We start from the raw sequence: 16382 nt of genomic DNA on the forward strand, positions 1-16382 counted from the left end.
TAGATGACATTGCAAGACACAAAAGTATTGTGTTTTCCAAGCATTTGTTTTCAGTCCATTATTCTGATGAATTCTTTTTAACACCAAGAAAAAGAACAGAAAAAGAATAGCATCTGTATTCTAGTAATTCTCCAAGAGTATCTCTAAAAGTGATCTTTCAGGCACTTACATAAAATGCCTATTTTTGGAAACAATTCATATGATTCAGAAAGGTCATTTCAGCAAACCTTTTTTGCAGCTGAATTGCTAATGTCCAAGCATGTGTGTGTGTGTGTGTGTGTGTGTGTGTGTTTTCCATGCACACCGCACAGATTTTTTTGATTATGTAGATTTTTCCCCATTGCAGTTTCATATGCAAAGCATGCATCAGCCATATCCATGCTATCTCCTAAAGCAGTCGTTCTGAAACCCAATCTGAGCACAGTGCAGACTAAATAAAATTTCATTTTGATTTGGCCTCCCGCTGAGAATGGGACTGCTTTGTTTCAGCCGACAGAACAAGGAAGCCAGAAAGGTATGTCCTGCTTTGCATGGCTGATGCTGATGTGACTTGAGGATCACAATCCAGGCCTTTCAGGCTTCTAGGGCTCCACCTCGGCATCTCATCCATATCCTGTACTGTCTTTCTGTTTTCCTTCCCATTTGCTTTCCTTCTGTGCTGCCTGTCATCTACCTGCAGGGCAAAGCTGTGGCAGACCTTAACACTATTGTTTACTTTGGCATATGTTTAATAGCTGCATGGCTGTTTGAGGTTGCTGCTCCCACCCACCCCCACCCACCCGCTGCTTGCCTTTGTATTTATCCCTTTTCCACTATCCATATTCCTCCCTTTTTTAAAAAAAAAATGTTGGATACACAAATGCTGAAGTAATAGGAAATTACATGAGTACAGATTGCAATGCTTCAGAGATTTTTCTTGCAGCTTTACAAATCAGAATTCTGTTGTAAATTTGAAGAGTTGTTTCACGTCTCTTAGGGTCCTGCATGTTGCTAGTCTTTTTTTTTTTTTAGCTGTTTAAGCAAGCAAGCCATCACCCATTATACTTTTAAAAGAGATTGTAACATACAGTTTCTTCCAAATAAGAAGAACTGCTTTACATCAAATCCACATATTTTTGTAGGACATCATAGTGCAGAGCTGAAGCAGATGACTAAATATTGTAATGTCTAAATATTAATGTTAACCTGGCATCAACTCATATTCTATAATCTATCCAAAATTAACTGTACTCCCTTTGGTCCATGCTTTGAAATATGGATTGGGCCATGGGGAACAACCCGCTATTTTTATACTTTGAAGACTCTTCAAACATTATGTCAGGATTTAAAAAAAAAAAACACCACAGATTTACAATCCTTTCTCTGCTCTTCCACAGATTTTTTCCCTTTAAATAAAAACAATACACTTATCCCTTGTTTAAACATTAGAGGTAAGACTCATGTGTATTATAGCTCATGTTTAACCTGCATAAGGCACAACAGCCTAAAACTATAACACCCAAATAAAGCAAACAGAAGGATATTCAGGTCAGGTTCTGGCACATTAAAGCATAGCAATGGTGCTTCATACAACCCAGCCTTCGACCTGATTAATCTAAAATGCCAGAATTTAAACAGTAATCCTAAACTGCTTTCCTGGGGCTAAATTCCAGTGAAACCATTTGAGACTCATTCCCAGTTCAGTGAGTGTAGGTTGGGATGTTAGTCCCAATCACTTTGCTAGGAATCAAACAAAACAAAAGGCTTTGTATCAGTATATTTTTGAATTAGCTGTGTTGTGGAACAGACCATTAGGGATTTCAACCCTCAAAACTGCTTTATTTAGATTAGCTTTTGGCATTCGGCATCACTAGAGTGCTGAGTCTAATATCTGTGGCATAACACCCTTGTTAAAATTCTGACCATTTGGGTGAAATCCAGGGAATATTAGGCATGCCTAATCCCCAGTGGAGTCAATGAGAGTTCAGTGCACATTGTTTTCACTGAGTCATCAGACTAAACATGATGCAGGACAAGCACGGATGCATTTCTCAGCATCATTTTTTTTTCTTTTGCTAAAAACAGCCACTCATATTGTCCCTGTTTGTTATGTTTTCCTATCTATGGCTAAACTGAGGCCTCCACAGTTGGTTTGAACTGGGACCATATAAAGGGGGAAAGATGGCATCCTTTTCTGCGAGTGCCACAGCCTTACCCAGGCAATCTCTGCCATCTGACTGTTTTTAGAACAAGAAAATAGTTTCAGGGGTTGTGTTTATTCATTTCCCCCATGATGTTTTATTTGGCTCATAGGCATCCCTCTTTATTTTATTTTTTAAGGCTAGGGGTGGTTGAGAACTTTTGGGTCCCTGTCTTGGGAGAAAAGCAGAATCATCATCATCAACAACAATAACATTTTCAGGGTTTATATACATATACACATACATACATGCATGCACAAACTTTCCAGAATTTGCAAATTTCTTTATAACTTCAACGAAAGGATTTGAGATTCTTTTTTTTTTTAAAGAAAAACCTGAATGTGGAAGAAAGCAATACTGACAGGCTCACCCACCCAGGAAGAGAGCTATGAATGCATTCAGCACTTAAAAGCTTGGCTTGAATGTCTGTGTATTCATCCATGGTTGTGGTGCTGAACTGGGTTTGCCATTCCCATCACATACACAAGATCTGCATCCTTAACAACTACATAGAAGGCAGGTAGAGCATGATCTTCTCCATACAAGAAACAGCTAAACCTTTTTAATTTAACTAGTGCAAATGGTTGAGGATCATTTGGTTTGTTTCATCACTGCAAAAGTTGGTTTCCCCACTGCAAAAGGATCATTTGGACCTTCTTGAATTTCTTCATAAATTTGTCAGAATCTAAGATTTTTTTGTAAAAAAAAAATGTACAAGAAAATGAAACTGACAAATTAATATAGCTCCACTTAAGGCAGCCAGTTTTGACCTTCTGAGTCACTGAAATTCCAGTGGCAAGTATTTGTCCATGCATCTATCCCTGGAATGGACTTTTTTATTAGCTCCTGAGAAAGACAGAAAATATGAAAAAAAATAATTGGATATTTTTGGCCATTTTTTTCTGCTCTCGGCCAATTTGGAAAAGAGAGTTTCACAAAATATATTTGAGTGCATGGTTAAATGCCTGTACTGCAGCCATTCACTCGAAACCACAAGGTTGCGAGTTCAAGATCAGCAAAAGGGCCCAAACTCGACTCAGGCTTGCATCCTTCCAAGGTCACTAAAATGAGTACCCAGACTGTTGGGGGGCAAAATTAGCTTACTTGCTAATTAGCTTACTTGCTGTTCACCGCTATGATCTTCGGAATAGCGGTATATAAATAAAACAAATTATTATTATTATTATTATTATTATTGGGAATTGGGAGTCATAATTCTGCAGAAAAAAATGTCCCTGAAATGCCCCCAAATATCTTCAAGAGTCTGTAGAAGTGTAATTTTGCCATGAGGCTCTTTGAGAAGCACTTTTATTTTCTAAAACAGTAATGCAGGTATTGACTTCCTGGTGTTTTTTAAAAGGCCTATCCTGGGCAAAAAATGGCCTATGGGTGCAAAAGCATGGCAATTGGGTGAATTCTTTGTGGGAGTGGACCTCAGAGTTGTCCTGGGAAACTAATGTCACCCCCTAACCCCCAACAGTTGCCCACTCCTCATTTAGAAAATACATAGGCTGGTAAAATAGTATGGCTGATACTAAGAAGAAATCAGAAGGTAGTCTTTTCAATTTTATGACACCCACTTACATTGCTGTCCATATGATTTCCTCACAAAAAAATTGGGGGCCATTTTTGCGTAGAACTATTTCAGAATGGCTGAATTATATACAGTGATAGAAGTAATGGTGATATATTGATTTTTATAAACAAACATGCTAAAGAAATGGCTTGCAAGTACATATTTAACATAAAGGGGCTGTGTGGTTTAAGTTACCTGCAGACTATCTTGCGAACAGGATGGTACAACAGAATTTGACAAATCTGGAAAACGGCATTGGAACACCAGTTGAGTCATGACTGCAAGCTCCCTAAATAACTAATGAAGCAAGATCAAAATACAGAAATATGGTTTCCATACTACTCTGGTATAAGTCAAAGGTTATACGGTTGTCATTCCAAGATTTAAACATTGTTTTTCTTTTTTCTTTTGCCGAGGAAAATGTTGGCTAGTGTCAACTGAAGCCAGCAAGGGGGTGATTCTTCCTGCTACACCAGATGTCTTCCTAGAGCCCCAAAACTGAGTTGGGTGCTTATTTCTAGGTGGCATGAAGGTGTGGGGAAGAATGAACTGTTGCAACTGCCAGCATTCTGAACAAAATCAGTAGTGGTAACTTCCATTTAAATGTGAAAATGTTGCTGTCAACATTAACTGACTATGACAATGTTATTCATTTGTATTTAAAGTGCAGTTCGGCTTCTACATGATCATTTACCAAAATTAATGAATAGTACAATGCCATTCACCAAGTAATTATATTGAGGTGTTGCATTCAAACTCTGTAAATTTATGGTTCACTTGGCATAGTCCTTAATCCACTTTTCTATGTGACAGAGCCATGGCTACCTGCGCAAGGCAATTTTGTTTTAATTTAAAAAAATGCAGTAATGGAATCAGTTAACTATTTGTACCAGTCAATAGTTGATAGGGCAGTAGATGTAAAGCCATCTTCCACCCCAACAGTTGATCAGTGCTGTGGACAATTTTTGAGTTAGGTTGTGTATGCAGCCACATAGGAGGTACTCCACATATTCATTTCTGAGTACAGTTTCTTATCAAGCTAGAGTTGTGTATGTAGGAGCAGGTTGTACAGATTTTAGAGGCTACTTCCTTATATGATATAATAAATGGGATCCAAATGTAAAGATTTCCTTGATGAAATTTCATAATCTATCTGTCAATTCAATGTAGATGAGAAGAGGCGTGGGAACCTTTTGATCTCCAGATGTTTTGGTGTACAATTCCCATGATTCCCACTCACCATATTCAATGGTAAAGCATTGTCGGAAGTGTAGACTAAAATCTGTGGAGGATCAAAGGTTCACCACTGTTGAATTAGGCTCTACATTACTCACACTTCAGTCCTATATTTGTCTTTCAGAAGTAAGTTTCACTGAGGTCAGTGGGACTTTTTCCAAGTAAATGTGTATGGAATAACAGACTCAGAAACCTTGTATTTGTATATTGGATGGGGACTAGAAAAACACATGAAGGTTAAGCATCCATACATGGTGTAATGTTCATACATAACTTCAGTACCATAGTACCATGTACATCTCAGTGTCCATTAGCAATAGCAATAGCATTTACAATTCTATACTGCTTCATAGTGACCTCAGCACATTATAAGTGGTTTATAATCTTTAAACCAATTACCCTCAAGAAGCTAAATACTCCAGTTTATGGGCTTTCTATCAGCATATAGTTGGATACTCAGAAAAGAGAAGAGTTAAGGTTCAATTCTGCCAGCTGTGAAATATATTTTCATTCATTCATGGCATGGTGTTACTTTGGTGAATGGAATTAGAAAAGCATGGAATAGTGTTATTCAGTTTTTAAAGTTAGTTGAACTTAAGTTCTGTGGAAATCAATGGGAATTATTCAACATGATCTAGGTTCCTCAGATTTGAATGTGGAATAACTAATTCCACATTGGAAACTAATTCATTGTGCAATAACTGAGTATAGCTACCTTAGCCAAGATACAATTCATTGTATTTAATGACATAATCCAGTGAGTTGAAATTGAAATTCTACTAACACTCAAAGTGGATGAGATTTAAGCTGGATGCTTTATCAAAGTCTTATTTTGTTGTTATTGTTTGTTGTTGTGTGTTGTCTTTTCTGAAATATGCAACTCTAAGATGAATCTATCATGGGGTCTTCTTGGCAAGATTTGTTCAGAGGGAGTTGGCCTTTGCCTTTGCCTTCCTGCGAGATGAAAGTGTGGCCCATTACAAACGGGCATAAAAGTACGTCTTGGGGACATACTAGGGTTAGAAAGGGGCATCACTTCCTGACGCCCCTAACCCTAGTACGGACCCAATCCGTACAAAATGGCGGCGCCCGTTCCACACGGGGCCGCAATTACGACATCACGAATGCACAGCCTCCAAATGAGGCGGTGCGGACGTGACGTTGTCACGCCGCATGAGGGCACCTAGAGTGCCCTTTCTGTGGCGCAAGAAGGAGCTCAGAAACGAAGCTCCTTTTGAGGTTTGCATCCCTGGTGTAGCCTTTAGACAGCTGCGCCAGGGACACAAGGGAGAAAGGGGCCGAGCGGCCCCTTTCTCCTCCTCCCTGCCACCATTGGGTGTCCTTGGGGCATGAAGCCCCAAGGACACCCCTTTCCAGGCCACGGGGAAGCAGCCTTTTGCCGCTTCCCCGCGGCCTGGAAAGCGGTGGATTAGGGCCTCGGAGGCTGCTGTTGTGGCAGCTGAGGCCCCGTTACAGCGAGGAAAGGGCTGCTTACAGGCCGCCCCAACGAGTGGTCTGTAATGCGCCAGTGACTTGCCCAAGGTCAGCCAGTCAGTTTCCATGGCCTAGCAGAGATTTGAACTCTGGTCTCCAAATACTCAAACCACTACACCACACTGTCTCTCCTTATTACTTAAGTGTATGTGTCTGTGTGTTTGTGTGTATGTATAGCTTTGATATATATTATTCATCTGAAGTCCTTGAGATTGGGGTGAGTTAGACATCCAAATAAATTAATGTTGTGATGTACACATTAATTTTGTATTGGCACTGAAATTTATTTCTTCTTCCAAAGCAAAACATGTTTTGTACTTTGTATGGTGCAAATGATTATCTTATTGTCAGTAATGCTCAGGGTTTAGCATAGTTTGTAAAATCTTATTTTGATTGATTTTTGCTTAATATGAAGTATTTGTTGCTTCTGCTATGGTTTAAAGTTGACAAATATTCTGAGCAAGTAAAACAAAAACTAGGATCCAGGACTGCTATTATGCATAAATAGATTGTGTCTTAAAAACTCTTCTACTTAGCTCAAAAGGATGAGGGCATTTCATCCACTGACTGCAATAAGGATCAGTTTTGTTCTTTACTGCAGAGCAACAACACATACTCTATATCTAGCTGCTTTGTTCTTTTTTGCAACAGGAGGATAAATCAATAAAATGCAAACCAGCAGGTGATTTATGGTGTGGGGAGACATTTGGCATTGCCAATTAATCCTCTGCCATTCTACTTTTTCAGGTGCTTTTAAAATGTCCCAATATTTCTCTCCTACTACTCCTTTTAGCACTCAGCTTACTTCAGTTGCTTCAAACTGAGTTCAGTGTGCAAAAGTTATTTGCACTTAGGCCTTGTGCACACCAGCCACAAAGGCCGGAGTGGGGCGGAGTGTCCACATGACGCATGCCCTGACTGTGCCCCCAGGACAGCATGATGCCGCATGCCACTTCACATGGCACACAGCATCACAGCGCTCCTCTGGCACTGCGTCCATATGATGCAGCACCAAAGGAGCATTGTAAAGCCTCGGCGCTGCATCTATTGCACAATGCAAAGGCCAGATCAGGGCCATGGCATGTGGTTGCCATGGACCCAATCCGACTGTAAAAGGGGTGGATGGAAGCTGCCCCTTAGTTAGCAAGGGGGAAAGGAATAGAAGGGCAGAATCATGCCTTTACCTATAGACTCAGGCAAAACCAAAGTGCTGCAGCCTCTCCTTGCTTATATGTTCTTCCTCCTTAAGAACTTTGTGATAACTGTGTCCCAGTTTTTCTATGTGAAATGTTGGAGGATATGCTCATAATTCAAATTATTTTCCCCCTAAAAGACATATATGTATGCCACTTCTGTTTTCAGGAAACATGTGTATAATATATTTCTCAGCAATACATTTAATAACCTGGATGTATAAAAACAGAATTAGTAGCTTCTACAAAAAGTTCATATCCTCCCTAGGCAATAAAACAGCCACTTCCTTATTACAACCTTAAGGTTGAAATTCTATAGACACTTCCCTGGAAGTAAATTCCACTGGACTCAGTGGAACTTACTTCTGTGTAAAGATATACAGGATTATGCTCTTATTTAAGTTTCTGAAAGCCTTTCCAAACAATCTATGTTACTTGTAAAATGATTGAAAAGATAGACATTAAGTGAGGTTTCCACCACAGCTGAAGAAGGAAACGTAACCAGCTGGTATTTAAACACTGTGTTTTTTAAAAAATAGAGGCAGAACCAAGCTGCTTAGCCCAGAAGCTACTTTGGAAATCTAATATTTCCTGAGAAGGGAGCAGAAAAGGAAATTTGGAATCAGCAGGGGAAAAGTGACCAGAAAATCTTGTTATTTATACTATACACTTCTATGGAAAATCCACCCTTGGGTTGACTTTATCAGAACAAAGTTGCACCCAGGGATATCTTTTTCATTAAGCAGAGTTTGTGTGAGGTTCAAAGAAGGAGAGAAATCTGCACCTCAGAGAACATTTTGGCTAAAGGAAACAAAAATCAAGTTTATCCACCTCCAGACAAAAGTATCAACAATATTAAAAAATTCCATACACAAAAAAAGTTTTTATTAAATGTTAACTTTGCATTTTTGAATACATCTGAAGCTTAAACAGTCTTTTTGTGCCTTGAGTCCCACTCTGGAAGAAAGGTGGCATGTAAACTAGATAGATAGATAGATAGATAGATAGATAGATATCATAGACAGGAAGATAAAGTTGATAGATAATTGATAGGTCAACAGGCCTTAGAGTAGCACATGAAGTTCCAATAAAATTCTATCTGTTTGCCTCTGTGCTTCTACCTATCTATCTATTGTATGCCTCCTACCAACATGCTGCCCCTCAAATGTGCATTTATTTTAACAATAAGCAATGTCTGAAAAGGGCCAATGAGAGACCTAGATGCTAAAAGGGACTGATGGTGGGTGTATGGATGTACCTGTGTGTGTACAACAAGATGAATGTGAATCTTCTTCTTATTGTTGTTGTTGTTGTGTGTCTTCAGGTCAACTCTGGCTTATGCTACCACCAAGCGCATCAGTAGGGGGATCCAGGGGGTGTAGGAGGTGCAGGATGCACCAGGTGACACTCTATGGGGACATCATAGCTCCCGAAACATCTGCCTTTGGGTAGAAACAAGCTGTAGTGTTCACCTATGTCCCTTTAAGATGCTGAAGAGATGTTATGAGTGTGGTACAAGTCATTGGGAGGAGAAAGGAGAGGTCCCATGTTTTTTTAAAAAAATAATGTTTTAATTTTATTTTTTATTTTAAAAAATCACACCTTACCAAATTTTCACTTTAGTCACATGAAACTATGTACATGTAAATACATTTTGGCTGTGTGTATGATACTGACATTTAAAGGAATAATTTTAATTTTGCTGTTTGTTTATGTCACAATTATTGCCATTACATTTAGCAATATATGGGAATTACGAATTACAGTGCGCCCGCATTATACATGGGCAGGTTTTATGTGGCTTCCAGCATATGCTGGAAGCCATGACAGAAGGAAGGGAGCCATGGGCCGGAAGGAAACAATGGCATGCGCTCTCATGGTGTGCGCCCTGCACACCGACGCACCGCCACAGGCACGAGCCCCATTTATTTGAATGGGGCTTGAGCATCCACATTTTTTTCCTTACACGGGGGAGGGGTTTTTCCAGATGAGTAACATTACTACAAAAAACACTACTAAGGATTGTGTACGGTGTGGTATGGAGGAGGTCAGTGGGAGGGTGGCACATGAGTTACTGCACCAAGTGACGCCAACACTAGTGACTCCGCTGACTGTCCCCATCGTAGGGTTTTCTTAGCAAGATTTGCTCCAAGAAGGTTTGCTATTGCCTTCTTCTTAGCCTGAGAGACTGAGCAGTTATTGGAAAGCTGTTCTCCCAGAGTCATAGTCTAAACTCAAACCATGCTGGCTCCTGGATTTTATTACTAATTACTAATCATAGGAACTATATAAACTTCCAATGTCCTGTTTGACAGGGACAGTCCTGATTATTCCTCTATTGCCCCACTTCTTCAGCTGCTGTACCTTTCCTACCATCTGTGTTTTTCCTCATTAATAACTTCTGCCATCTTGACCACACTCTAATGTTGCTTGGCACATGTGTCCTGGTTTTCATGAGAGAAGTGCTGAAGGGTATGCAAACAACATTCACCAGAGATCGGTGGCACTGTTGTGACCACAGTCCTTAAAGCAAACACACTGTAGCAATGAATATACTCTCTGTGAGAATAACATATTCCAAGACAGGGAGGGATTGGTCTCCATTTCAAAATTCTATCCACATTCCACTGTTCAAGTTGTTTCTATAAGGAAGGTTAAGGAAAGTGCAGCCTAAAGACAACATGCAACCCTCAGGCTATTTTTGTCTTCCTATTTTTGTAGTTCGTTGTGGCTCCAAAGCTCTGTGACAGAGAAGGCTACTTGACTAATCCACTGGTCATATCCATAATTTTGCCCCCCCCCAAACCTGCCCTGAATTTATACCATTATATACAATACTACTGCACCCACATAGTGAAAAACAAACATCTCTCAAGTCAAAATTTTCATTTGCTACTAGAGACTGGCAAGAAAGCTGTAGATAGCCTGAGCAGGAAAGGAGAAACAGTATGAAACATGGGCTATGGTTACTCAAGGCTATGGTTACTCAAGGCTAAAGCTAGACCCATGCCTTACATATTTATATGTAGCCCCCTGCATTCATTTTCTGAATCCTCTCAGCCACAGCATTTGGGGTAGTGTAGTTTCTGTTGATATTCAACAAAACTACATGCCATAAGTTGGTTAAAATATAAACTTAAGAGAACATGGTGAGCAATCCATTGATTGGCTGGTCCAAACTGCTTTCAGAAATGAAAGATATCATTTTTTTAATCCCCATTTTAGTAGAAAGACAATAAATTGTAACAAAATTACTTTAGTTTTTGAAAGGCTTTTGTCTCAGTATTATTTATTTAATCTAGATCTTATTATAATGTATTTTGTAAGATTCCAAGGCCTGTTACAGACAGCCAAAATAAAGCTGCTTCGAGTCACAGTGGAGATATGGTGTTTCAATGATGCATGCGTCCTAAGAGTCCAGAAGCCACACCAAAGCCACGCTCCAGCCTGACTTGATCTGTTCTAGAAAACATTTACTGTATTTGCCTTTTTGGTTGTCCATGGTATTATCAGTACTTTTCTCTGGCACAATATCTTAAATAAGTTTTCTTTCTTTCAGCTTTCTTCACTGTCCAGCTCTCACATCCGTACATGGTGATAGGGAATACAATGGCTAGGGCTATCTTCACTTTAGTGTTTGGAGTTATCTCTTTACACTTTATGATCTTGTCCAGTTCTTTCATAGCTGTCTTTCCCATTCCTAGTCTTATTCTGATTTCTTGGCTGCAGTCTTCTTGCTGATCAATATTTTATCCAATGTATGGGGGCTCTTTTACTGTTTTGATTTCCTCATTGTCTAGGTTGAATGTATGTAGGAACTTTATCACATAAGGCTTCCAAAGTGGAATTACAGCAGGAAGTAGTAGTGTCAGTGGCCATATTTTATCACACAAAACCATGTCTGTCCTGTAACTCCTTCCTCTTCCATTCATACTGTTAGAATCCTTGTTAGAATTCTACCAGATGTATGATTCCTATATGTATGGGCATGATGGGGGCTGGGGTGTTTTCAGCTATGGTTAGTTGTAGCTGTAGATGTGTTTTAGCCGAGCTTTGCCAGGTGGCTGTTATCTAAAGACCTTGAAACACTGGTCTCAGAAGCTTGGAATGCAGGCACGGAGCTGAGTGGGATAGTAGCTATTAGGGGGAGCAAAGGGGGATTATAAACTGTGGGAAGGAGGCGGGAAGTTTGTTGTGTGCGCTTTCGCAGGGGGTGGAGTGGAAAGAATTCGGGGTTTCATGTATCGACTTTGGTTGGGGGGGCAGTCTCAGCTTAAAAGCTGAATGGAGTTGAATCACTGATCCTGGTTCTATCAATAAAGTTCTGCTTATTCACCACAAGGCTGACTGGTTGATTTTCCAAGGAACAGATTCCCTGTTCTGACACATACCTGGAGTGCTCCTTTTCATTGATGGGGAAAACCCATCAGTGCCTCGTGACCACACTGCTATCCTATTAGTGTTTCATGTGAGTTCTTCCTGCTGCAGTTCTAAAATGCAGGTAGTCACATCATAGAAGTGGGTGTGATTATGCTCCTCTCCTCCTCTCCCTCGCTATTCCCTAGCAGGATTTTTTCTTTTCTTTCATTTTTCAATTTAATTTCATTTATTTTCTTTCACTAACAGTTGATGTGGCTGTCCAATTAAAAATTTAAAAATTAAAATACAGACCAAAAGGCATGCTGGGAAAGGCATAGGGTAGGAAGGCTGGGTTATGAAGGGCTGCGTGCAGAAGACAGAGCCCAGGAATACAACAGTATCATGGTTCTTTTGAACTGCAGTGAGAAAATGATTGTCCCCCAGCCACATGTCTGTGTTTCCTACCTGAACATGATTGTGGTGTCTAAGCAGCCTGGTGTGTTAAAGTACAGGATTCCAGGAGATACCCAGTATATGTGGATGTTTCTGTAAACCTTTACACATGATCTACATGTCACACATTTGGATAAGAATGCCTTTAGACCATGAAGATCTGAAAGAGTTTTTTATAAGCTTCAATGTGATTTCAAACCTTTACATACCAGGACAAATGTGAAAATGTTTGAAGAAGCACTTGCATGAACTGGGACAGAGGGCACACTTATGAGTGCTATACTGTTTTAGTCCACCTGAGATCTAGAAAACTCCTGAAAGGATTTTGGATGTAAAGGCAGTGGAGTAGACCATCAAATGGAATCCAAGCTGTGTCTGTCCAGAGTTTCCCCCCAAATTCTCTACATTTTGCTTCATATTTCTCAAATGCATGAAATGTAAAGGAGTAGTATGTACTGTAGCATGAAGGAGGCGGATGCCTTGGAGCAATTGTATCTGTCAGAGACAACTCATATTCCATAAATTTAAACAAGTTAGTCTTTGAAGTTGCATGCTGAAGGCATTCTGGAAATCCACAGATCTATCATTTTTGAGGGAGGCTCAGCTTAATTGATCTACAACATGACTGGAATCGCTGTGATATGCACTTACTCTTTACTGAGCAGTTGTTATGTTATCCATATATACAGCAGCAGCATCCTACATAATGCAGAAAAACAAATCTAGTATATGCCCTGCAACAAGTACTGAAGCACTTCAGGGTTAAATCAGGAACATGGATGACACGGCAGCCAAGAAATCCTGATCTGCTCTGGGAAAGGGAAGGCTGAATCTTTGTAGGCCACTGCCAAATTGATCTCTGCACATTTTTCTGAGCTACTACTGACATGAGAACCCAAGTACAACCAGTTGAAATAAAGGAGGTCTTCACACCTCACCCAGATAGATCTTAATGAAACAGCCCAGCATAGCTGCCTAAAATTGAAATTTTGTTGTTTCTGTTTTTGTTGGGGGGGTATTTTAGTTGTTTGTTTTGAAAGCAGCAGTCCTGGTTTCAGTAAGATGCCAGGTCCATTCTTGTGAGTCACAATATCTAGACCTCCTTTCTTCCCCTTCCTTTTTAAATGCCCTTTTGGATGCTCCTTTTTATTTTGGTGTGTTTTCTTATTCTGTCGAAGTGATTCAGTAGTTAGTAGAAAGGGGTTAATGTGTTTGGTTAATAGTTTTTTTTTTGGGGGGGGGGGTTGGGCTATGAGACCATGTTCTACAAAAATTTATTCCTGACGTTTCGCCTGCATCTGTGAGTGGTTAATACTTGATAAGCTGAAAAAAAATCTAAGTCAGTTGCTTTTGTATTAGGAGGTGAAAAACTTATGTTTACGTCAAATTGCAGTTTAAAAAATGTCTGTGCTAAAAACATTACGAGAATGAAACAGAAATACCACCCATGATTTTACTCCCGCTTTTATCTGTTTACTTCTTGATTTCCATTGCTTTCTCTCCTTTACAGTCTTATCTCTTTACCTTCACCTTTTCTTTAACTGCTTCCCATGTGTTTGTTGTTGTTGTGTTCCTTCAAATCATTTTTTGATCTGTGGCGACCCTTATATGAATTTATCATGGGGTTTTTTTTGACACGTTTCTTCGGGGGGGGGGGGTTGCCATTGCTGTCCTCTAAGGCTGAGAGAGTGTATTCCCACATGTGTTCTAGAAAGATTCCCAGGGTTAAGAGCTTCAGAATTCTGTCTCTGGGACATATGACAAGCATCTATATGATGTCTGATGCAGAACACAGGGAAACTATCTGAACACAAAGAAGACCACCTTCTTCCAAGCAGACCTTACTACTTTTGTTTTCAGAATTTTTAACTTTAGAATTAACTAAACTGTCGTACTTTAAGCATAAACTACAATAAGTGGTTTGGATCTCTTGCTTGAAACATTGTAATTCTACAAATATCTGATAAAAGAACCAAAACTAGTTTGCAAAAGGCCAGGAGAAGTAGGCTTTGGTTAAGGAACCAGCTAGGAAAAGTAAAATCTGTTGGCTCTTTAGCAATTTCTCTCATGAAGTTAGTCAATAACTTAAAAACTTCCATCTGAAATCAAGTTGATGCTGAAATTCCAAATCAACCCATTAAGGTTAAACAATAAACTTAATTGTTGCCTCTTTGCAGTTTTTTTTTAAAGTTGCACCTTACTTATAACTAAGTGAATGTAACTAGCTAGTTCTTATCTCTGACCCCAACCAACAAGTTATGAGGATCAAATGGTTGCTGATAATGATTTTTGTCACATGGCCACCCAACCCATATCTCCCTGATATCCAGGGTCAGCCCAAGACATTGTTCTTAGGGAAAGAACAAGATGGTGTTCCCTTCATTCCACATTCCAAAACTGACTGGTTGAGCAATTGACTTTTACTGCAGTACTAGCCATGGAAGGGCATGCTGCCTAGGCTTGTTTAGAGATGAAGGACAGGCCATGTAGCATACACAATTCTGGTCTCCAAGAAAGGGAAATTGGTTAAATAAGGAAAAACTGGGGAATACAGCCCACCAGTACCTGAAGCATTTGCCTCATTCTTCCTAATAGTAGGGCCAGGCTGCTAGTGTTAGTTAAAGAAGACACATAGTATAACCATGTTATGGTTCCCTTTTCCCTGCTTCATTCTGCTTCATTGACTACTGCTTATGGAGAGCAAGGAAAATTTTAGCAACAAGTCATGAACTGGCAGCTGTGGCACAGTTCTTTTAATGTGGTAGACCTGTCAGGCATTTAAAAACCATGGGAGGGTGCGGGGAGGCCAGACAACCAACCACTTCTGTTCCTAAACCCAAAAGAAGAAAAAAGTCATTCTATTGAACCTCATAGCAGTCCAAAAGGATGAAAATCATCTTCATGTAGTTGGCTACAGAAATGGAGCCAACTGGCTGCTCTCTATCCTGCCCAGACTGCTGAATGGCCACAGGGAGGGACATTGTGCCAGAAGACAGATAGGTAAAACATGCAGGGAGGGGGGAACCAGATAAACACTCAGTGGAACATTATGTTCTGCTAATAGGAGGCAGGATATTGGCCATAGTTTGTGCCTTTGTTTTGTAATGTCCAAAGACAATCTCATATAGAATCTCTCTCTCTCTCTCTCTCTCTCTCTCTCTCTCTCTCTCTCGCTCTCTCGCTCTCTCTCTCTTTGTTTGTTTTTTTTCCCCTTGTTAACATGGAGTTTTACTTGACTAAGTAAATCATGACTGTCAGACTTGTGTAAACTCCAAAGCAATGTGCATCAAAGAATCCAGGGTTTTGAAACAGCAAAGAACTTTACTGAATACACATAGTCACTAATTCACCAGTCCGTGTTTAAGCAAAACTGTTCCCCAACAGCCAAGCAGTACAGTACACCCTTCCCTTACGCAGGGGATCCATTCCGGACCCTTCCACACACACACACCCCTGCATAAGGGAATTCTGGGTATGCTCGAGCCCCATTTAAATAAATGGGGCTTGTGCACGCCACAGTGCAGCATGCCACGTGTGTCATTACCGCTTATAGGGCACACCGCCCCTTTTCCCAGTGCTGCTTACAGCATATGCTGAAAGCCGCGTCAAGCACGCCCACGTATGACACGGGCGCACTGTATATTAAAACCCTTAAAATTCAAAGTCCACCCCAACCCCATTCAGCACCAAAACTAGCATCCACCTCCAATTCCCATAGCTTAGTCCCCCCTACTAGCCAGCCCCCCTTATAAACCTTCTCACCTATCTCTTTCAGACTCAGGCATTTCCACCATCCACCCCTCTTCTGTTACTACCAGACACCAACCCGACGCACTCCACATCTCACACATTCCAAACCTATCATTCCCAAAACTATCCTAACTAGCTGCA

General features: G+C 40.2%; 1 long non-coding RNA gene across 1 annotated transcript in view; it reads left to right on the forward strand.

The window, feature by feature from the left end:
* The first annotated feature begins 402 nt into the window (after positions 1-402).
* LOC121926445 overlaps positions 403-16382 on the forward strand; it is a 249588-nt gene continuing 233608 nt past the window's right edge. Inside the window, exon 1 of the long non-coding RNA XR_006103018.1 lies at positions 403-514. This is a non-coding gene — a long non-coding RNA (uncharacterized LOC121926445). The remainder of the gene's footprint in view (positions 515-16382) is intronic.

The sequence above is a fragment of the Sceloporus undulatus genome, chromosome 3 (genome assembly GCF_019175285.1).
Source record: "Sceloporus undulatus isolate JIND9_A2432 ecotype Alabama chromosome 3, SceUnd_v1.1, whole genome shotgun sequence".
Taxonomy (NCBI): Eukaryota; Metazoa; Chordata; class Lepidosauria; order Squamata; family Phrynosomatidae; genus Sceloporus; species Sceloporus undulatus.